We start from the raw sequence: 23,584 nt of genomic DNA on the forward strand, positions 1-23,584 counted from the left end.
TAATGAATATAGTGTTGAGAAAGCGCAAGTGAATAGTAACGTATGCATAACGACGTGTACCAATTATTCAAAAACAGTTTCCACCATTCGAGGCCAATATGGAATGCTAAAATGCAACAACAACAAAAACAGAGGGGGGAAATGGTCTCCATAGTTTTAATACGACGTGACTGTGTTATTATTTTATATTTTTTTGACATGACAATGATGAAGCTCCATATCTGAAAGATTATACTAATATCAAATATAAAATTTGTCATTCATGTAAAGATGTGCAATTGAACTGAGAGAAAGAAAAAAAAGAAAGAAGAAAATGGCCTCCAATAAAAGGAAGAACCCCGAGAAGAAAAAGAAAAAGAAAAAGAAGAAGGGGGAAGAGAAAAAAAGGAGAAGACCAAGGGTGTTAAAAGGGAGAAAAGGTTCAATAAAATAAGACAATAAAACGAATGATACATATAGATTAAGATTAAAAGACCAAGGGAAAAGGTTGGAGAGCATGAAGATTGGAGGGAGATGACAAGAGAGGATTCGAAAGAGGGAGAAAGGGATTCGTTGTTGGAAGAGCAAGAGAGACACGGATACAGGTATACGGAGAGAGATGGAGAGACATAAAGAAAGAGAGAAGGCAGAGAGAAAGAGGGCCAGAGACAATGAGACAGAGAGAGAGAAAGATAGAGGGTGAGAGTGAACCAGAACGATATGAATGGATGCCCTGAGGGATGTTGATCGGTGTATCCTGAATAGAAACAGTACATAATATAGATATATCAAGGTATGCCTAACATTTTGCATTTCACCTCCTGTAAGGGTCCTAGTTTGATGAACACATCAATTAGTATTATTGTTGAAGACCGAATTTAAGTCTACTATGATTAGGATAAGAAAGTGATCATAAACTGAAGAATGGAGTGTGGAGAAGGCGCAAGTAAATACAAATACTGGACAAACGCCAGAGTCTTGGATTTTTAATCATTTAAACTGAGTCCACTTTCATTCACAGATAATATGATTCATTTATTTTAATGGGCATTTATGAGATAGGTAAATGGCTTTTATTAAACAAGAAAAGGGGCATTTATCAGAAGGAAAAAGGGCACTTATTAGAAAGACAAGGGGCACTCATATGAGAGGTGAGAAGGGGCACTCATTAAAGATGAAAACGGGCATTTATCGAAAGGGGAAGGGACACTTATTACAAAAGAAAAGGACACGTGTTAAAGTAAACTGGGCACCTCCCAGATTTGAATAGGGGTAATTATCATCGGCGAAGGGGAAATATCAGATGTGGTAAGAGACAATTATAATAATGTTGAATCGGTACCTATTCAAAAAAAAAGGGGGGGCACTTTAAGGGTACTTGAAAAACGTGGGGGCCACTGTGCCACTGTGCCACCCTGCCCCCGGCTCCGTCGCCTCTGATCTAAAGGACTTGTTATCATTACAATTTCATATGATCAACACCGATGCAATTGGTGTTGGTGGAAATTGATGTGGTTGTTATGTATCAAAGCGAGTCAAACATTACTGTGTATTGTAATTCATTGAGAGCTCATTTTTCTTGATCTTTTTGTGGAAAGTGCTAGAGTAAATCGAGTCAGAACCCTGCAAAATTGGATATACAAATGTAAAAATGGTGGATCTAGGAGAATGGGGGGAGGGGGGGGGGGGGGGGGGGGCGAAACCCCTTTAAATAACAATGCCTTAAGTACACATACAATTTCTAACCAATGAATGTGAACCCGTCAGCTATTTTAGATCCTAAAAGACACCTTTTTCTTCTTAAAGTCTTCATTTCTAAAAAAAAGTAATCTGTCCAATCTGAACTAATCTCATCTAATCAGTTAGATTTCTTATAGATACGGCTTTTAACAAAGACGGTTCTAAAGCCAACTAAGAATGCGCGCTTCATGTTCAATTGTGTATGATACGAAATCATAATATAATTTGCTCCCGTAGAAGACCAATGTCGTCGACAAATATAAGCAACACCAAGAAATCAATTGGCTAAAAAGGTATCACCTGAGTCTTTGACCTATATACATTCTCAGATTTTATTGAATAATAGTTTGCAAGTGTTTGTTTTACGTAACTGCTAAAGCATGTGTGTGGTACTATGCTTATCAACTAGGGGACCTACGGCCTTAAGTCATAACTGAAAGGAATGAGGAACAATGCCCAACAAAGGGGCCCTAATATAGCACATCGACGCGGTTTTGCACCTAGGACCTCACAGTTACGAGACCATTGCTTTGCCACTGAATCACGACTGTACGCAGCGGGGGCTTGCGTAGGGGGCAGACCCCACAAATAAAAAAAACTAAGAAAATGCAATAAATTATCAATAATTCATTGTATTTTGCCCCGGTCCCCAACATAAACAAATCCTCCGTGTGGTCATGCCTTGAACCCTAATGCATGGACAAACAGAGTGTATAATAGATACATACCCTCAGGTGTAGTGCCCGACCAAATGAAAATCGCCAAAGTTGTCCCAATATTTAAAGAGGGTCACACCCACCAAATCAGTGATTATCGTCCTATTTCGTTACTAACAACTTTTTCTAAGATCCTGGAAAAGATCATATACAACAGAACAAATAGTGTTTTTTTTTATGAGTATAGTATATTGTGCAAGGTTCAAGGTGGATTTCGTGAATACCGGATGCGCTCTTGACATTTATTGACAAAGTTATAAAAGCACTTGACCATAATACCCACACCATCGGTATATTCCTGGACTTCTCCAATGCCCTTGGCACAGTGGATCACAATAAAATGTTACTTAAGCTGAATCATTATGGAATTGGAGGAAAGGCCTTAGAGTGGTTCAGGAATAACCTCACTAATAGAAAGCAATGTGAAGCTATCGACAACTGTACATCCACCTTAGGTGACATAACATGCGGTGCACCACAAGGATCCATACTAGGCCCTCTATTATTCATATTTAATGACTTTTATCTTTCATCTAGGCTTTTATCCTTTATAGTCTTTGCTGACGATTCAAATTTATTTTGCACCAATAAGGATCGACACCAGCTCTCCAAAATTTTAATGCTGAATTAAAATAAATGTAGCAATTTGGATTTCAGCAAATAAACTTTCACTAAATCTTGATAAAAACCCATTTTATGATATTCAGCAATAGTATTGCAACATTTCTTGAACCTACCATTCTCAACACACATGCACTCACGCAGGTTACTAATTACAAATTTCTTGGTATTATATGGCATGGTTAGGGCGAGGGGGAGGGCGAGGGAGAGGGTCCGAGAGTAATGACATTACCTACCCTGTCGGCTAAAACTAATAGTTAGAGAACATGTTTGTTTGTTATTTCAAGTAAGAGTACCGTAAAATATGGCAAAATGTCCAAGAAATATATGCATAAAATAAAGTTCTAAAGACAATTGCTTCGGCGCTGAACCACGAGAAGTATTTGTTTCAATTTACAAGAAATCTATTGTCATAATATGAACATTATGTCACATAAAAAGGTCACCAATCAGTTCTTACTTTGTTTCAAATCAGTCGCAGAAGAGGATCGATTCTCTGTTTCCTACAAAATCCGAAGATTAATCGGAACTCCTTGAGTCGCCACCAATAGATGATGGAGTTTGCAATCCAATTGATGTTAATCATCACGTCCGAAGCATTGAGTTGACATTCGTCTCCATAACCTAGACTTACTCGGATCCAGACTACCGAGGGACAGATCCAGCAAAGGACAGTGATCCCAAAGATTAGTCCGAAGGCGCGGAGTACTCGCTGGTTCTCCTCCTTACGTTCTTGGATGATGTTGCCGCCGCAAGGTACACTGGCAACGGAACGGTAGATGAAAAGGTAACAGAGGCCAGTGGCGATGGTGGTCGACCAGGAGAGGGAGAGGAGAGCGATGAAAAACTGATCGTCGTCGATGACGGCAATGGATGAAGAGCAGGTGAACCCTAATGCCCATGTCACGATACATGTCATGATCAATCGCGGTGTGGTGATGATGTTCCGAGAGCCAAAGGGGTCCACACGAATGGTGATGAATTGGTATCCGGTTACCAAGGCGATGCTTAGAAGTGATAAGGTCAAGGTTTTCCCTTCACGGGTATATTTGTAATGTTTTTATATTGATTTATATTCGACTATTCAATTTTTGAGTGCATGATTATGGATATTTAGGTAATGAAATGATGAGAATTTATTGCTTCACATTAATGCATTCCAAATAGTTAATTTGGAGAGGTAATGGTGGATGAAATTCCAAACAGAATGTGGTGTAATTATACCTGAGAGACCAATTGTCATAGACCTTTGCAGTGTACAAGAGTGATGATTTTTTTGGGGGGTCAAAATTTACAAACGCAGACAATTATGATAATTGACGATTCACATACTAAAATAGATGTGTGTATGGGCCTACTACTTGATTACCAGGATGTGTATAATGTATGTTTGTTATAAGAATTCCAGTGCAGTCCGACATTTATTATTTGTCATGTGTTACAAGTTGAATTGAATTTACTTTAAAAAAATAAAACTGTATTTTCCCGTTTCCTTCTTCAAAGGTGGTATATGTCGGCTTATGCCGAAAGGGTGGTAGCGTCGCGTCGCGTTGACTTGAACGCGACCATTCGTCCAAAGCCCCCCCCCCCTTCCCGATTTTGCCGAAAGGGTGCGTTGGGGGTGTCGCGTCGTGTTAACTGCTGGAACACGACCATTCGTTCAAAGCCCCTCCCCCCCCCCCCGATTTCGCCGAAAGGGTGCGTTGGGGGTGTCGCGTCGCGTTAAATGCTGGAACACGACCATTCGTCCAAAGCCGTATATGTCATGAACACTGTACAAGATATTCATGTACATGTAGCTTTATTACATGTTAACTTGAAAGCCATAGCGTTCGAATTCATCATTTCAAGCAGTTTTATGACCCTCTACCATGACTGAAGTCACCTTCTCATTGTCTATTTGTGTTCAATATTTATTTTTGTTCAATAATCTAAACTTTCAAAGATTATATAGTGTACACAAAAATGTTTTTGGAGTATTTCCTACTAGTTCCCGTCTTTGCTAGGCGGTATTTACAAGTACCAGCATTTATCTTCCGGTATTTCTCGTCCCTGTATTTACGGGCCAGCCCTGAGTAGTCAGTAACGTATGTTACTGACATCACCAAATCAACTCTCTTCATTGAAAGGCAATAATTATCGATTGTCTTACCTCTAGGGGGGGTTCGAATCCAACGAACCCTTCGAAACATGCTATCACGAAGGCACCACTCAGATCAGAGAGTACGATGTTGTAAGGGAGGATATGATGTTGCTTACGAAGTCGACGATGACACGGAATCAAGATGAGCGTTGCGATTATCATCGACATCGCAATGGCCAGCGTGATGAGTTTAATGTAATACAAAGGCATTTTACACGACGGTGCGGACCCACCACCATCGTCGTCGTCGTCCGTCATCGGCGACATCGTAATATTGGTATCATCATAGCTCGCGTTGACTACTGTTGAGGTGTTCATTGTTCAAACTCGAGTTGAACGCTGCCAAGATATGATATTGACGAGATCTGTTCTTGAAATGGAGAGAATGAGGATGACGTTTAATCACGGAGAGCGGCTGATGCTGGTGTGGTAGTGAACGTCAAACGCTAATACTGCCTCGATTTGTGATGCGCGCGGTTTCTCAATAAGTTCGGATTATGCGTCTGCGCATCAATATCAGTTATGGATGATGTGATTAGGTTCCAGGTTGTATGACTGGACGTTGCCAGGTCTAATTCCCTTTTGTTCCCAATTTAGTAACGAAAAAAAACTTTTAGTTAAAGAAAAACGTGTTCTTTTTCCATCTTTGCTCCTGAAAAGGCTTAAGGAATAAATCTGACCAAATCTGCACTTAATCTCTACTTGTGAATCGCTTACATAGTTTATTTGTAATGAAAAATGGGGAGGGCTTGAATACGTTTTTTGACTGCTGAACATAAACCACAGGACTGCAGAACAATTATAAACAGAGCGAATTGTTGTGCTATTTACAATTTACTTAATATCGATGACAACATTCGTTTATGTTTAAAGGTACCCCACGAATAGATTCCCCAGATTACATTTGATTGTTTCATTTTATCAATCATTTGCCAGTTAAAACTCCCTCGTATAATTACCTCGATGAATGGTAATCTTTTATGCGTTTGCTCTTACCCCTATCAAAATTTGCACTGACCTTATCTTCAATCTCATATCTATGTTCGTCTGTAGAGAGTGTATTGTATAGCTATGCATGAGCCCGCCCTCTATTTGCCCTCAAGTGTCCTGACGCTAGGAATTTCTCGTGAGGAGGTGGTTGAATGTTTGAGCTATTAATTACGGACATATTAACATATTTGGTTAAGATATCATTACATCAAAAACTATTTCCAACTTTCACCAACCTCTAGAAAATGATTACTCTCATATGTAAAATTCATCTTTGACGTCATGAAGTAATACAATGATATGTTAATATGGCTCGTTATTACTGGACGTTATACATTCAACCAATAACCACGCTCTGCCTGTAATATGACGTTCACTGGCGAATCAAGGGCAAGCATATGGAACGGTTGTATCATCCGCTCAATCTGACATGCGTCATGAAACAAATAAGCATTTTTGCATGAACAAGTAAAGTTTTCCAAAAAGTGCGTTTCTTTCCAGCATATGGGTGCCCAGGAGTCACTTGGTTAACCTTTCAAAAAGTATAATATACACAGAATATGGCACTTTCTCTGCACTTTTGTCGAAAATACATAGTAATCCAACACAACGTTGTCTCTTTTTGCGTTGGAGAAGAGCCAAAGAGCACTTCGGCCGCTCTCGCAAGCCCTCACTCGTTCCATTGACGGTGGTCAGGCGGCTTTGAGGTGAGCGGCTAATAAATAAATAAAGAGTAAGCTTTCTTCTGGTATTAATAAACTTGTTTTTATTGCATGTATATTGTTGTCGGAATTTACGCTTTCACAAAATGGAGCTACCAGCTCGTTGAAGCCAGTGGCCCGTGGCCCCTGCACTCAACACAGTGTAGCCAGTTAGTTTGTGGTCAACTTCTTTTATGAGACAAATCCAAGCAAACGTTTCCATATGGGGCATTCCCCTGCAACCCCCGAAATAAAACACATTCTGAATAATCAAGACTTCATTAATTCGTATCTGTCATTATTAATCATGCGTTTATTTATTCATTCTACTTGTCAAAGAACTTCGAACTAGCAAACCAGCCAGCCCCGAAATCTGGGATCCATGACCTGGCAATACACATTATTTTTTTTAGAGCGATTAATACGTCATTCACACGTAAAGCCTTTACTTAATTGCCACCGTATATAGACACACAGGTTCACTGTAGAGTCACAGGGGCCCAGGCTTGCAACCTGTAGGTCCAGGTTTCTAGATTGCATCATAATGTGGAAGAAAAACAAAAATTATGTATTCTTTTATCAATATTTGTGTTCAAGCACATTTGTATTTATTTATTTTTTTATTTTTTGTTGGGGGGGGGGGGGAATCTTTGCACATTATGATACAATTAAAGTGAAATTTTGCCATCAAATTTTTGGCGATTTGTGATGCGCGCGGTTTCTCAATAAGATATGGTTAAGATATTATTCATCGAAAACTGTTATTTCCAACGTTCACCAACCACTAGAAGAGAATAGGGACTTTTAGATTTGCACGACGAAAACGTGGACTGCAACGTGTGACATCCTTTTAAGACAACGTGACGTCCTTTTGAGGCACTGGCAGTGCGTGGCAGTGCCTTAAAAGGATTTCACACGTCGCAGTCCACGTTCTCTCAGATGTTAAAAAAAACACCCAACTATGACGTCAACGATATGATATGACGTCAATGATATGTTAATATCGCTCGTCATTACTTGACATTCACTTACGGATCCAGAGCAAGGGGCATGAAAAAACACATTCTGGATAATCTAAACATTATAAATTTGTATCTGTCGTTATCAATCATTCATGTATTTATATATTTATTTATTTCACTTGTCAAAGAATTTCGAACTAGTGAATCGGCCGTCGGAAAAATCTGGGAACTGGCAAAACACATTGTTACAGCGATTACAAATATGAAGAACAAAATATAATTCATTACATTTATTGGAAGTTCTGTGGTCGCATTTGAGCGGATACTGTTACCTCATTTCATTTTCCCCTTTGTTACATCATATGAATTTAGCCACTTTCACGGCAAGAACTTCCGGAAATAAAAAGAAAGAAAAAAAAAGTGTGTCCGCTGTGATTCAATCTTTTCGCAGCATGAAACCTGTAGGGATCTGAGCCACTAATGGCAACTGTGAACATTTCATATACATGCAACAATGTCAGGCTTTACAGTGCCTTTGTTGTTTAAGATTTCTTTACAAATAAAGGACATGAATCAAATATACCATGCACTTTTTTCGAGACACTGTCTGGTAAAATTATGGATTCTCTTTCCGTGACAAGCAAAGTTATTATGTTGTACTAGTCAACTCAGGGTGTTTTTACCGGAGCCTCTCAGTGTATGGTAGGATTTGATTGGGTATCAGGACAATTACCCACTGGACAATCACCTCCCGGAAAACTACCCCCCGAAGGCAACCCCCATCGGAAATTTACGCCTTTGGACAGTTGCCCCCCTTTGACAATTGCCCCCGTGGACAATTACCCACTTTCCGAAATTTACCCCCTTTGTTCATCAAAGCTGAAGTCCATCCTAAAAATAAGTTGGTTTTTAATAAAAAGCACCTTTTTCGGGGAGTAATTGTCCGGGGGGGGGGGGGAGGGAAAGTAATTTTCCCGCTGTCCAGGGGTATTTGTCCTAGGACCATTTGATTGATATGTACATATGTGCACCATCTTACTTCAAACATTTTGGCCGTGCAGGGTTTTCATTCATAGCGAATACAGAATTAAGAAGCACTGTCATTTTTATTTTGGCTAATGGCAGCAAGTGTAATTCTTTAGTGGAAAGAAAAACATTTTTGCTTGAAATATGCATTACTAATCTTAATCTTTGTGGTGGGATAGTCCTTAGGAGGTTTTTTAAGCCATAGTAAGTTGGTAAATTCTAAAATCACGTTGCTAGCACTTTTATTTGTGCATATTGAGCATTTGAATGCACACATGACTCCAAAGTAATCTTTTGGAAGGCACATCTTACCAAAACTTGGTGCTTTACATGTAGTTTCAGGTATTTGAGTGTTTGTAAACATTAGAATAAGGGCTAAGTATATGTAAGTAGTAGTCATAGAGCACCGAAGTGCTAGTATCATATTCGCTCATCGTCTGGGTTACTGGTTCTAAACAATAGAACCTCCGCATGAGGTTCAACACAAAATCACTCAAGCAACGGGCTGGGGCAGGGCAAAGTCAATGTTTGGGGCTGGTGTGATCACCACAACACTGTTTAGCACAAAATTGCTTGAAACCAGCAATCTAGACAACTTTGTCAGTATGACGTCACACTTCGGTCCTCTATATTAAAGGAAAATCCCTATTATGTTTTATGGAACAAGAAGAAATTATAAGCACTCTCGAGTAATCTTTTATCTTCATTTTGCTGGAAGGATATGAAATTAATTAAACTGAGGTGTAGTCTTATTACAATTATAATTGGCATTATCTGATTAGTAATAGCAATTGGCATGTTATATCCTAATGAATGAATTCGTGGCTGTTTGAGCTCATGATATGTTCGTTTTGATTAATTTTGTTTAAATACTTAAAGTCTTTCATATAGAAATAGGCACTTGTAATCAGTTGTGTAGCTTCAACTTTATGATATAAAGGTAAATTGTTGCACAGTATGCCTTTAACTTTTCATTTCTAATGTTGCTTTGTAGAACTTTATTGGCTAGCATTGATTTACTTGTGTGCCTTCCCTGTTATGTTTCAATATGCGATGTGTCTTTGAAGAGCCGGATTCTGCATGTGCATTCTGAGTATAATTGATAACTCGGAGGTATTTCTTTGTTGGAACTTTAAGTGAGGTTACAATTATATCATACATATACACATAGGTTGCTTTAATCACATAGCCAAGAATATTCATAAGCAATGTAGAATATTGTCATTACTTTTACAAGCAGAAGTTTGTTTTGTTGGTAATATGCATTTTATTATAACAATTTAGAATATGTATATGATTGTTGCCATTTTGAAGTACAACATGGGATCAATTTAGTCCTGAAAGTAAATCTTGTTCTGAAATGGTTAATGCCCACCAGGCGCCAAACAATTAGTATTGCCTTTTGAGAGCTGAAATGGTGTTAGCTTATATACTTAAACGCAGTGGTGGCACCTTGCGACTCCAAACAGACAATACCTAGATATGTGCCTGGCACAAGGGGGCGCAAATACAAATTCTCGTGTAATTAGATCAAGTCATGAAAGGAGGAAGAAATATAGCAGATATAACCTACCATTTTCACACTGCAGATAGTGTAAGGACTGAAATGTATCATGTAGATGTAATTTATAAAATAAAAAAAGTTAAATGTATACACATCACTAAAAATATACAGTTTCTCCCATTCATGAATCGAATCACTATTTTATTTTGATGATGTAATGCATACGTAATCTCGTAAACCAGCGACCCGGGTTCGAAACCAAGGCAATGCGCTAGTGCCCTTTGGTAAGGCATTAATCCGCATTACCATGTCTCTCGGAGAGGACCTAAATCTGTCGGTCCTCTGGTTGCTCACTAACAAGCATTTATGCTTTCTTAGCAGTCTGGTTAAATGACTACCACCACCACTACTCTTTGATTTCATCATATCTTCATTTACACAGTAGCTTTCAAGTAATTGAATAGGACTTTCAAGTGGAATATAAGTAGATTCTGAAAGTAATTAATCTCGGGTTAAGAATCTTAAGATCCAGGTAAAACAATTTCCCTTCCTTATACACACGCAAAGGCATATAATGAGATTCATTTTAGAATTACATATATGTGCGAGGGAGAGCAAAGGCATATGCCGCTCAGATTCATTTTAAAATTACATGTTTATGTAGATTAGCAATGTGCCACAACAATAATGCAGATTGAAATTATTTTGATTATTACATTTGCATGATAGCTCTTTACATTATTAATTTTACAATCTAATCCATGTTTGCAAATATTGCAAATAAATATGACAGTCGGCATGAATGATTGTGATATATTTTTTCTTGCAGTTTTTAATTGCTCACTTGTGGAAGGAAGTAATGCCATATATGGCATTACTCTATTGTGATTGCGAGTGGTGTTCCAAAGAGAGAGAGGGAGGGAGACGTAGAGACAGAAAGTGGAAGAGAGAGGGGATGAGCGAGAGAGGGGGAAGAGAGAGAAAGAGGAAGAGAGAGAGAGAGAGGGGTGGGGGCTGTCCGATGGTAATACAGCTTTATATCAATGGAAAGCTGAATGAATATAAAATACAAATATAAAGGAATAAATAGGGTTTCCTTTCAGTATTGCACAAAAGCACAATAAACTTCATTTTCTGCACAACCCTCCAAATTACGAGTCAAATTACCCTGAAAGAGAGAATAAAGATTTTAAGACAGATATGTGAGTGATAGGCCCCTGATTGCTAAAAAATGAACATTGTCAATAAAAAAGTTCTGTCGATTTGGTGTGTTATTCATGTTGATTGGATTTTATTCTCGTCCAATAAAAAAAAATATATATTTGGAAAGCCTTATTTCCCTAGAGTCAGTACTATCAAATGAAACATATTATTGTCTGTTCGACAAGTAGTCTTTAAACCAGGATAGAGTTTGCCCTCGAAAGATGTGGGGGTGTCTGTAGGGATGTGTGTTGGTGTGTGTTGGTGTGTGGGCGTGTGTGTGAAGGTGCGTGTGCATGTATGTGTGCGTGTGCGTGCTCGTTGGTGTGTTTGTGTTCTTAAGCTATGCCAGTTGGGTTTCAAAATGAAAGGCACAGGCCGGTTGTGCCTTGTATATCCGACACTGCTTGACCCCAACACCTAACCTAACCTGATTTCGCTATCTATATAAAGCCGCCTGGAACATAATATATTTCACCACCACAGTTCCCATTCAAATAGACAACTGTGCTCTCTCGTAGAACACAATTTCGTAGATGACCATATTCCAGTTTCCCTCTTTTCTGCAACCGTCCGCTCTTATACCCAAACTTACTTATTAACTCATTTTCTTCCAATTCATTATCGGGTGACTTTGGCGTATTTAGACAATGATAAAACATGGGGTGAGATCACAGCATCTTAAGGCCCGGTCTCACCGCCAGAACTTTGCTGGAGCGTTCCTTGAACGGTAGGGAGAGGGGGCCGATTTTCGACAACGCTCGTCACCGCGCACAAAATGGGAAACAAATCGAAAACACGGGCGTTGCCTTAGCGGTGCACCGCTGAAGCCGGCGTTGCTTTAGTGTTGGTTTAACGGTAGCGAGCGGTAGCGAGCGTTGGTCCCGCTCCGACACCTCCACACCAACGCCAAACCAAAGTTCATCACCACAATGGATCGCTGCTTCAACGCCCGACACCGTTCCAGCAATCCCGTATCCGCTCGTAAAACGCTTACAACCGCTCCACCAAAGTTTCTGCAACGTTTAATCACCGCCCGGGCAAAGCTGGCGAAGCAGCGGTGGTCCAGCGTTCAAGATTTCTGCGTTGGCCTAGCGGACCAAAGCGTCCACGAACTTGCGTCTAGCGGTGCCAAACTTTGACTGGGCGTTGTTGGAGCGGTGGTGAACTTTGCCGGAGCAGAAAATTGCCCGCTCCTCACCGCTCGCAATATTTTGTGCAGCTCAAAACTTTCGGAGCGGTAGGAGGGACCATCAGCGGTGGCCGAGCGTATACGGCGTTGCCTTAACGGGGGCCAACTTCTGTTAAACGGTGGTGAACGGTTACGAGCGGTGATGATTTTTTTTTCACCGCTCAAGGAACGCTCCAGCAAAGTTCTGGCGGTGATACCGGGCCTTAATTCGGAACTTTTAGAAGTTTGACAGCAAATCATTGAACTACTGGCCTTTTTCTGTTTTTCTGTTGGAAAATTGTGCGCTTACGCTGTTACAAATTGGGTCCCATGCCCCAACCCCTCCCTCCATTCCGAACTTTATGGCGAACGTTACTATGGAATCTTCAGGGACGGGGAGGGGATGGGCGCTTGAATCTGAGTAGCCCCGTGTTGACACATTTAATGTTGTATTGCCCTTTAACGGGCCTTCACCAATGGAGGGGCGATATACACCGGCTCCATACCCTTACCGGATACGCCTCTGCCCTTTTCTCGGCACCCTGCCGTGTATCGCTCATTCGAGTTTTGTTCTATACATCCTGTTTCTTCATTCTTCACCTAGAAATAGTATAGATATAATGACTGCTACGAGAGGAATCGTTGTTTTACAGGCTCAAGGGGATGTTGCATCCTGATATCCACCCGATGCGTGCTGAGGGGTAAAAGCAAGATGCAACATCCCGAGAGCCCATAAAAACAACTATTCCTCGAATATTAAAGCAGTCATTACATCTTTTATATACCGTAAAAAAGACCATAGAATACATGTGCGACTTTATGGTAATCAAGTTTGTTTACGCTATCGAGGTCTGTGTTGATAACTTGCAGGTAGACCTAGTCTAGCTATAGCCCTGATTGCGCACTTGTTTTTGTGTGCTAAAATCCTTCCCATTGAGAGTGCACGCACCCCTACGCAGCTTTGCAGTCTACGTGCATTGCGCGATCATGCGAAATTGGTCATCGTGTTTATTTCCAAATCAAGATTCAAACCTTTATTGCTTGTAATCCTGAAGGTGATACTCAAAAAATGAGGTGTGATATGAAAGAGCAGGTTAATCTCCATATTTTCTAAGGGGCGTCATCTCGTCATACATGTAGAACTTGGCCTACAATCGAGATCGGCGGTCGTCTGCGCTGTGTGCAAATGTAGCGACCAAATTTATCGCACAAAAACTGATGGTAGACGCGCAAAGCAAGTTTTAACACGTTAACCAATGGGGATCGCAACTATTATTTCTGGTACCCCGAATCTTGCGGGAATATCTCTCATGAACTATTGACCATTGCTATCATTGTTCGTCTCTTTAGGGGAGAATGGCTAAAAAAACACGACTGCAATTTCGACTAATCAGATGGCTAGATTTCTAAAGAGAGGTATATTAAAATCACTATACACACATGCGCAGGTCTATATCAAGAAGCGCGTACTCCGTGGTTAGTTTAGTTTGAGCTCCGTTTATCCATCAAGCTAACAACACAATCGAACCTTGAAATGGTGATATTGGTAATGATCATGGGCGGATCCAAGATTTCAAAAAGGGAGGGGGGGGGGCAACACAATACACAATGCAACTATCAACATCTCTTAGGACATCCATTTCTTATCTCTCTGGTTCTCGCTACGTACCCTCTCTCTTTCTCTATCTGTTGAATGTCCTTGTCTTTTTGTCCGTCTTTCTCTCTTTGCCTTCTCTCTTTCATCTGTCTCTCCCCTTCTCTCCATATGCCTGTCTCCGTGTCTCTCTTGCTCTTACACCAACGAATCCTTTCCTCCCTCTTTCGAATTCCTTCTCGTCATCTTTCTCCCGTCTGCATGCTCTCACCTTCTTCACCCTTGGTCTTGTTTTCTTCATCTACACATTATTCATTATCTTTTCTCATTTCATTAACCTTTTCTCCTTTTTAATACCCTTGGTCTTCTTTGATGCATTTTCTTCTTCTTTTCGTGTGCCCTCCTCTTATTGGAAGCCATTTACTTTTTCATTTTATTTTTCTCATTTCAATTGCATGTCTACTCATAAATGAAAATTTTTATATTTTATATTAGCGTTAGCCTCCAGATGAAAAGAGCTTCATCATTGTCATGTTTAAATTATTAGTTTTAATGACATAGTCACGTCGTAGACCTAGAAATCCATTTATCTCTATTTTTGTTTCCTCCGTTTTTTGTTGTTGCATTTTACCATTACATAATAGGCCTGGAATGGTGAAAATTGGTTTTTAATAATTGATCCACATCACTTTGCCTACATTATTGTTAGCTTGCGCTTTTTCAACACTGTTTTCTACACTACATGATAATCGTGCATTGTTCATTGCACTTCTGGTCGCCATGGTGTTGTTTTTTCTCATCTCGTTTCTATGTGTTTCCAATGCTCAGAAACAATAATTTCATTTTGGCAGGTCTGCGGGGAGAGTAGCTAAAAGGGTAGAATGAATCATATTAGTTGTGAATGTGAGTGGATTCAGTGGAAAGGAATGACAAATCCAATACCTTGATATTTGTACAATAACTCAATTTTCACTCTTTGTCTAAATATATAAAAGAATAAATCCCAGGACATAATACCTACCAAACTACATAATACAATGAAATACTTGACTTAAAGTGGGGGAGTTTGATGTGGTGCACAATTGCACCCCTCTGTAAATAATCGAATAGTCCATGGCGTTCATGAATATTCATGTTTTCGCTTACCTCGGCAAAATGCTTGCCTATACTAAATGGAAAAATTACGGTGGGGGTTGGATGAAATGGACATAATGAATGATCGATGGTAATTAATGCTTGTTATCCTTCGTGTGCTTGACCTATAACCTTACAATCGCGTGGCAAATTGCGTCCATATTTCGACTTGTTGCACATGTGTTATATAGGCAATGGCGAGCCTGCGACCTATTTTGATCAAATTACGGTGGGTGAACTTTCAAAAGTCAATGGGACATGAGGGTTCCAATGAAAGAGCAAGTGATAACGTACGTCGAGGTGGATGTGCTTTTCGTTTAAACAAAATATGAATTTTGAACGATTTTTTTTTTTTTTTTTGGGGGGGGGGGGGGGGTAAAAGTTCATAGGCTAACTTGTTATGCTGCTGGACTCTGACGATAGGGGGCGTTGTCCGATGAGACTAAACGGAGCTATATGAGAATAAATCTTAGGACATAATGTCGGTGATAAGACTACATTGATGATCGTTAACCAAAATCTCTACATCGCTAGGTTGCATTTCTTTAGAGTGTGTTTTCGGTATTAACATGTCCAATGTTATTTACAAGAAGCCATTAGAAGTTCATCGAATTAATAGCCATTAACCCATAAGCAAACAAAACAACTTTCCGTTTGGCAAGTTCCTCTTTGCTAACCTTCTTCCAACCGCATAGCATTATTTGGTTTCAAAACATAATGCACAACCGTCACAATGGATTCTCTTTTTTTTAGGTGTGATACATATAAATTCATCTTACAGTAAGCAACAGCAAAGTAAAAAATGAAAGATATCTTGAACATTTAATACAGAACATGCTTTCATGTGATTTATTACTATTATGCACAAGTACTTACTATTTAAATTCATGTCTTTGCCTTATGTCAATGTTAGTAACAAATTATAATGTTTTTTTTCTTCATTAAATATAAATTATATAAAAAAAACAATAAATCACTCATTTGCAACGGAATGCAAATATTTGAATTCGGAAAGTCATATTTGTAATTCTCATGATGTTTTGACAAAAACCGAGCATGTAAAGTCCTGTAATATCATTACGAAAACACTCAAACATATACAATCCTCTGCATTTAAAATCCAAACGAGTCAGGTGAAGGCTGGAAAAACCTTAAACTAGTCGAGCAGGCTATTCAAGACTGATGGACTAGCACGGAGCTGCATTCCAAACTAGTCGGGCCTGCTGGACTAGCTATAAGTCTACTGGACTATTTTGTAATAAGTCCAGCACACTTGATTAGTGTGATTTGTTCAGCTGGACTAGTTTTAAGACCTGGACTATTTTAAGAGGGGACTATTTTTTAACGCATGGTCCACCTCCTTGATGAATTAAGATGAAAAGCAAACATTTGATGTGCAGTGCAACCACACGGCCCGACGTGTATGGATTTGTTATTATCGGGCTAGGCAAGTTTCATATCTAAATTCTTCCTCCAAAATGGATTTTTGAATCTCTTATGAACTCTACCGGCCTTTACTTGTTTATTATTCCATTGCGACTTAACTTGCGTGCAGTGTATATTCACTAATGCCCTTGCAAACATGATTTCTTTATATAATACTCTAAATTGATTAAACATGAACTTTAAAGATCATGAGAGGAGGTGAAATTCAAAATATTTGGCCTACCATGATGTTTCTATCAACTGTCTCTGTTCAGAATGCACCTATCAACATCCCTCACGGCATTCAAATCTTATCTCTCTGGTTCTCTCTCTGTCTCATTGTCTCTGTCTATCTGTCCGTCTTTCTCTCTGCCTTCTCTCTTTTTCCTTCTGTCTCTCACTTTTTCTTTCTGTCTCTCACTTTTTCTCCGTATGCCTGTCTCCATGTCTCTCTTGCTCTCTTTTTTAAAAGTTTATTTACTAATTTGCATTTTTTTTTGCTATTCTTTTCCAAGATGGCAGCCATGCTAATTATAGTTGGCCAAGCCTATTCATTCACAGATATTGTGCTATGTGAGTATACTGATGCAATGTATGAAAAAACAAATAATTTGTATGAATTGTATCTCTTTCTAAAAGCTATCTAAACAAAATTGATATCTCTGTTTTTGTTAAAGGGAGGCGACGGCCCAAAAGGAGGCGGGCGGGAACGAGAAACACTTTTTTATTTTTTTATTTGACCTTACAAAATGATATTGTTTTTGAATAATTGATACACATCACTATGCCTACACTATTTTTTGCTTGCGCTTTTTCAACATTGCATCTCTCAGTCTATGATCACCTACTTATCCTAATCATTGTAGAATTAAATTCGGCTTTCAACAATTATACTAATAGAGGTACCGTGTTCATGCCATGGCTTATTAAATGGTTAATAATGATATGTGTTTGTCGTGCACGATTCAATGCACTTCTGGTCGCCATGGTTTTCATTCTTTCTCATCTCGTTTCTATGTGTTTCCAATGCTGAGAAATAAGGATTTCATTTTGGCAGGTCTGCAGTTCAGTGAAATATTTCCATTTAAAAGGTGTTTTATTTCTTCTTTTTCGTTCTTTCGGGGGGGGGGGGGGAGTAGATGAATCATATTATTTGTGAATGTTAGTGGATTAAGTGAAAAGTAGTTACACAAATACTTTGATGGTATCGTGAACATTTACAGAACATTCTTCCATGTTATTAATTAAACTGGTAATTTTCATTTTCCTACAATCCGTACATTTTTTTTTACAAAGGACCAGTTTAATATGAAAAACTCCAATTCAATGAATATTTTTAAACGATTGTATAAATCCCATCTTTTATCATTGTATTCAATCTCAAAATAAATGACGTCACGTTTCAGTTAATGCACTTTGAAATGTATTCCCCCTCCCCTTCTCTTCTCCTTTCTTTTTCCCCCTTTTGTATTGGTGTTTAGGTTTTTCTCTGCTTTTCTTTTCTCAACAATACAGTGTATAGTTTTAAGGGGTTGACGTTCATAAGGCTATATGCCCTTATTGTTAACCCCACATTCCCATAGAATTTTGTTTGCTCCTTCCCTTTGTATTTTTCTTGTTATCGATCTTTATCTGTATATCATGTTTGTATGTTTTAATGTTTTTATGGAGAATGAAATACATGAAATGAAATGAAATGAAATGAAATGAAACCCTAAGCACTAAATACATTTATAGGAAAGCTTCGTTAAAATGTCAATATGTAGATTATCATGCTTTTCTTCTTAGGTGTTCTATTCGAGAACTCTTCAATAAATCACAAGGATTTGATTAATCTTGTTTCCCACATCTTCCCACCTTCAATTGATACCTAACCTAGGTGTGAAGACGCGTTCAGAGCCATCTATACGCAGAGTTTGGCCAATTCGCTTTCAGTTGGACTCAACATCTTTTATTTTGCGCTCGGCTACAAAATTAATATTCATCTCGGATGTCCATAATAACTAGTTACTGAACTTTTGACCCGCCTTTTGTTATTAGAGAACCTTTCTATCTTAAACTTTATTAATTGGAAATGTACTTAAACAAATTATTTGCTAAACTTACGAAGCATAACAATCAAATACATTCAATGGTGTAATGATTTGACAACTCGACAACAACCTATGACATAATTAACCCCTCCTGTTTTACTTTTGATCCGACTTTAACGAACGCTTTTAAGCTATATATAGAAGCTAAGATTAGACCTAAATGACGCAGGTATTTTGTTATATTTAATCTTGATAAAAAGGACACTCAATTATAATGCAACTGTATATGGAAATAGTCAAGTAAAGTTAATGGTACCTAAAGGATTTGTTCTCATTACCATTTCATATGATCAACACAGATGTTACATTGTTTTAATGTTTGATTTCCCTTTTTGTAACAATACATAAAAACATGGAAAAAGTGTCGTAACTATGAAAAAAACTGAGAGGATAGTCCAAGGCAAGCTGTTACAATAAAGTCTTTATTTTCCTTAGGACAAGTGATTTCGGTCCGATTATCTTAAAGTAAATAAGATGAGTTTCTTCCCAGGTAATTGTTACTAATAGTGTTTCCCATTGTCTAAGATATCAGAATGCTTGTGTGTGTGTGTGTTTATGTGTGTTTATGTGTGTGTGCGTATGTGTGTGTACCTGTGCGTGTACGTGTGCGTCGTGTGTGAGGTTTGTTTTAGGGAGGTATGTGGGTGTATGAGATGATGAGGGATGTGGGTAGATGGGCTGGTGAGTGTGTGTAGTTGTGTGAAGTACAGGTTCTGTGTGAAGGAGGGATGTGGGTGTGAGAGTGTGTGTGTTCGCAAGAGAGCGGGTGTGGGTGCGTGTTTATGTGATGTTGAATGACGGTGTATCATTCACATATACATCTTTGTCGTGAGAGTATATTCTTAAATCATATGGGTACAGACAGTGACCGCCCCCACCCCCCTGGCAAAAAGGAGGAGAAAAAAAAAGGGGGATTTTTTTTTCATGTGTGCTAAAGAAAGCAACAACACAAAAGTTCCATCCCTCCCCCCCCCCCCCCCCCCATCAAAGTCACTGAACGAAATATCTGAAGACGTAATATTCCAATTTTTTGGGCCAATTGTTTTTTGTTTTTTTAATCTGGCCGTGATTTAAAGCCTTAAAACCGCTGAGCTTCCGGGGGCTCTGCACCCTGGATTTCACCTAGGGCCTAAAGTCAGGCACCTTGATGCTCATCTGACGGTAATTTAATGACTAAAACTCCAAATCAATTAGTTACCTGTCAGTGCCACAAATAAGGTATCAAACTGTGCTCATCTGACCGTAATTAAATGCCTAAAATCCTCGACTTCGGGTGGCTCTACCCCCTGGACACCACCTAGGGCCCAAAGCGGACGGCTGGATACTAATCTGATGGTAATTTAATGCCTAAAAACCCCTGAGCTTCTGGGGTCTCGGCCCCCTGGACCACACGCCAATTAGTGTCCTGCCAGTTTCCGGGGCTCCGCCCCCTCGAACCCACCAGGGGCAATAAGTCGGGCCCCTGCATGCTTGTCTGACCGTTATAAAATGCCTAAAGCACTGAGCTTTCGGAGCTCTGCCCCCCTTAACCCACCCAATGGCCCCAAGGTCGGCCCCTGGATGCACATTTGACCGTAATCTATTACCTAATACCCCTGAGCCTCCGGGGACTCCGCCCCCTAGACCCCACGCCAATTCGTGACCTGTCAGTGTCACAAATAAGGTACAAAAATAAGCTCCTTTGACGATAATTTAATGTTTAAAACCCCTGAGATTCTGGAGGCTCCGCCCCCTGAACCCAACACCAATTTGTGTCCTGCCAGTGTCAAAAATAAGGTATCAAAATATACTTATCTGGCCATAATGTATTGCCCAAACCCCTGGGGTTCAATTCGTGACCTGCCAGTGTCATAAATAAGGTATACAAATATGCTCATCTGACGATAACTTAACCCCTGAGCTTCTGGAGGCTCCGCCCCTGCACCCAACACCAGTCAGTGCCACAAATAAGGTATCAAACTGTGCTCATCTGATCGTAATTAAATGCCTAAAATCCTCGAGTTCGGGTGGCTCTACCCCCTGGACACCACCTAGGGCCCAAAGCGGACGGATGGATACTAATCTGATGGTAATTTAATGCCTAAAAACCCCTGAGCTTCTGGGGTCTCGGCCCCCTGGACCTCACGCCAATTAGTGTCCTGCCAGTTTCCGGGGCTCCGCCCCCTCGACCCCACCAGGGGCAATAAGTCGAGCCCCTGCCTGCTTGTCTGACCGTTATAAAATGCATAAAGCACTGGGCTTTCGGAGCTCTGCCCCCTGAACCCACCCAATGGCCCCAAGGCCGGCCCCTGGATGCACATTTGACGATAATTTAATGTTTAAAACCCCTGAGCTTCTGGAGGCTCCGCCCCCTGAACCCAACACCAATTTGTGTCCTGTAAAACACCCTCATTCCTGCATGGATATTAAAAATTATTGTGCCAGGACCTTCAACTTTCTGCGGGTATAACAATATTGTTCGAATATATTTCTATTCAGTGTATCAACGAATTTTCGAATTCTTCCTTACCATGAAAAAAACTGGTTGTACTAATGTTCGGACTCAGAATTTTCTTTTGATTGTATCAATCCTTCTCGTAACTCCTTGTACCCCATCTCCAAATATAAAAAAAGAGGTTGAATGAAATGTTGTTCGCTGATATTTCTGACTTGCCGCACTCCACTCTAGATGAAAAGAAAGTGGTACAAAAAAGGTATATGTCACTTTGAAATAAAAGGCCTTATCGCAGATGATAGTAATGGGCTAATCCAAGACCAAAGACATGGATGGTTCGACAGAATTAGCTCTCAAACTAATCTATTTGATCGTAGATAAGTATCACTGTTACAGCCAAGGTCGAAGCTTCTCTTTTTTTCTGATATGATATACGTATTACCGGGTAGGCTTCTGAGAAAAGGGGGTGAGAGTGAACCAACCACTACCACTACGTCAAATATCTAGTTCTTATTATAAACATTTTCTCCATGTACTTTTGAAATCCAATAGTTTATAAACCTGTTCTGTTTTGTATCATGAATAAATATTGAATGTTGTCGTTGATTATTATATTTTCATGAATCACTATTCAGGTGTAAGCAAGAAGCTGAAGGAAAAAATGAATTAAACTTCCTCTCTGCTACTTCATGCTGAAAACCTTGGGAGCATTTGATAATTTTAGGAAAAACCTTAACCATTGCCTAAATCCTGATTTCACCTTTGATAAAATATAAACGAGATAAGTGTAAAAATCATAACACTTTCTGCATCTCAAAATTATTCTTATATTTACAGTTAGTATTGAAAAATGTAACTCCTCCAACTAAAAATTTCACCTTGAATATATATATATCTAACCCAAAAGCCCAACCCTGCCACATCGGTTTCTGATTTAGTGAACCGGCGCGACTGGTTGGGCCTCCGACCTTTGCTGTACGATGAGATGATGGGGTTAGTTTACATAGACTGAATTAATTCGAAACACTAACTACTAACCTTTTAACAGAAATTAAGGACCACACTTCTTATTCTCATGTTCTCTCCATGTTGCTTTATTTGTCTCTTTGATACTATCTCTCTCTCTCTCTCTTTTCAAACCAACTTAATCACCCAGAAATGATTACAATGACAAGTTCTGGAATAAAGTTTAAGCAAAGAGAAAGAAACAAATTTACTTGGTGTCTATCATGTCTCTTTTCGGCTGAATCACAAACAAGGACATATTCATGTTTAGCAATTTAAATCACCGATATTATTGTACACTGAACAAAAATAAAGTTGACGTGCAGAGGAAGGGGGGGGTGTAAACAAATCTGAATAGCCGGGGTGTCATTATAAAACTTTCTGCATTTCAAGATTATTCTTTTTTTTACAATTAGTTTTAACAAATCAGTCAGAAAAATAACAAAGAAATCAGACACCTATCATTCTCCACAAACATATATAAAATGTTGGTTTCTGACTATAAAATAAGGAACAAAAAAACGAAAACCATTATTTTTGCTTTTGACTTTCCAGTAAGTATTTCAATAAGTGCAGCATCAGCTTGAGCATCATTTAACCGCATAAAATCAGACGACTTACACACATAAAAATTTACTAGATGCTTCAATATTCAACTGCAAACATTGACCTTATGATAGAAATTGAAATCTAACACATGTTACAAGAGGTACCAACAGATGGAGGTGTGAATAAAACCCCTCCCAATATAAATTTCACCTTATATATATATATATATCTCTCTAACCCACCAGCTCAATACTGCCGCATCGGTTTCTGATTTGGGGAACCGGCGGGACTGCTTTGGCCTCCCATCTGAACTGTACGATGAGATGATGGGGTTAGTACACATAGACCGAATTAATTCGAAACACTAAATACTAACATTTTAACAGAAATTAAGGACCACGCCCTTATTCTCAGGTTCTCTCTATGTTGTTTATTTGTCTCTTTGATACTACCTCTTTCTTTCTCTCTCTATTTCTCTCTCTCTTTCTCTCTCTTTCTCTCTCTCTCTCTCTCCAAACCAACTACATCACACGACCCATATATGATTACAATTACAAGTTCTGTATTAAAGTTTAAGCAAAAAGAAAGAAAGAAATT

Source organism: Strongylocentrotus purpuratus, unplaced genomic scaffold, assembly GCF_000002235.5.
Source record: "Strongylocentrotus purpuratus isolate Spur 01 unplaced genomic scaffold, Spur_5.0 spur5_scaffold_19, whole genome shotgun sequence".
In the NCBI taxonomy this organism is placed as follows: domain Eukaryota; kingdom Metazoa; phylum Echinodermata; class Echinoidea; order Camarodonta; family Strongylocentrotidae; genus Strongylocentrotus; species Strongylocentrotus purpuratus.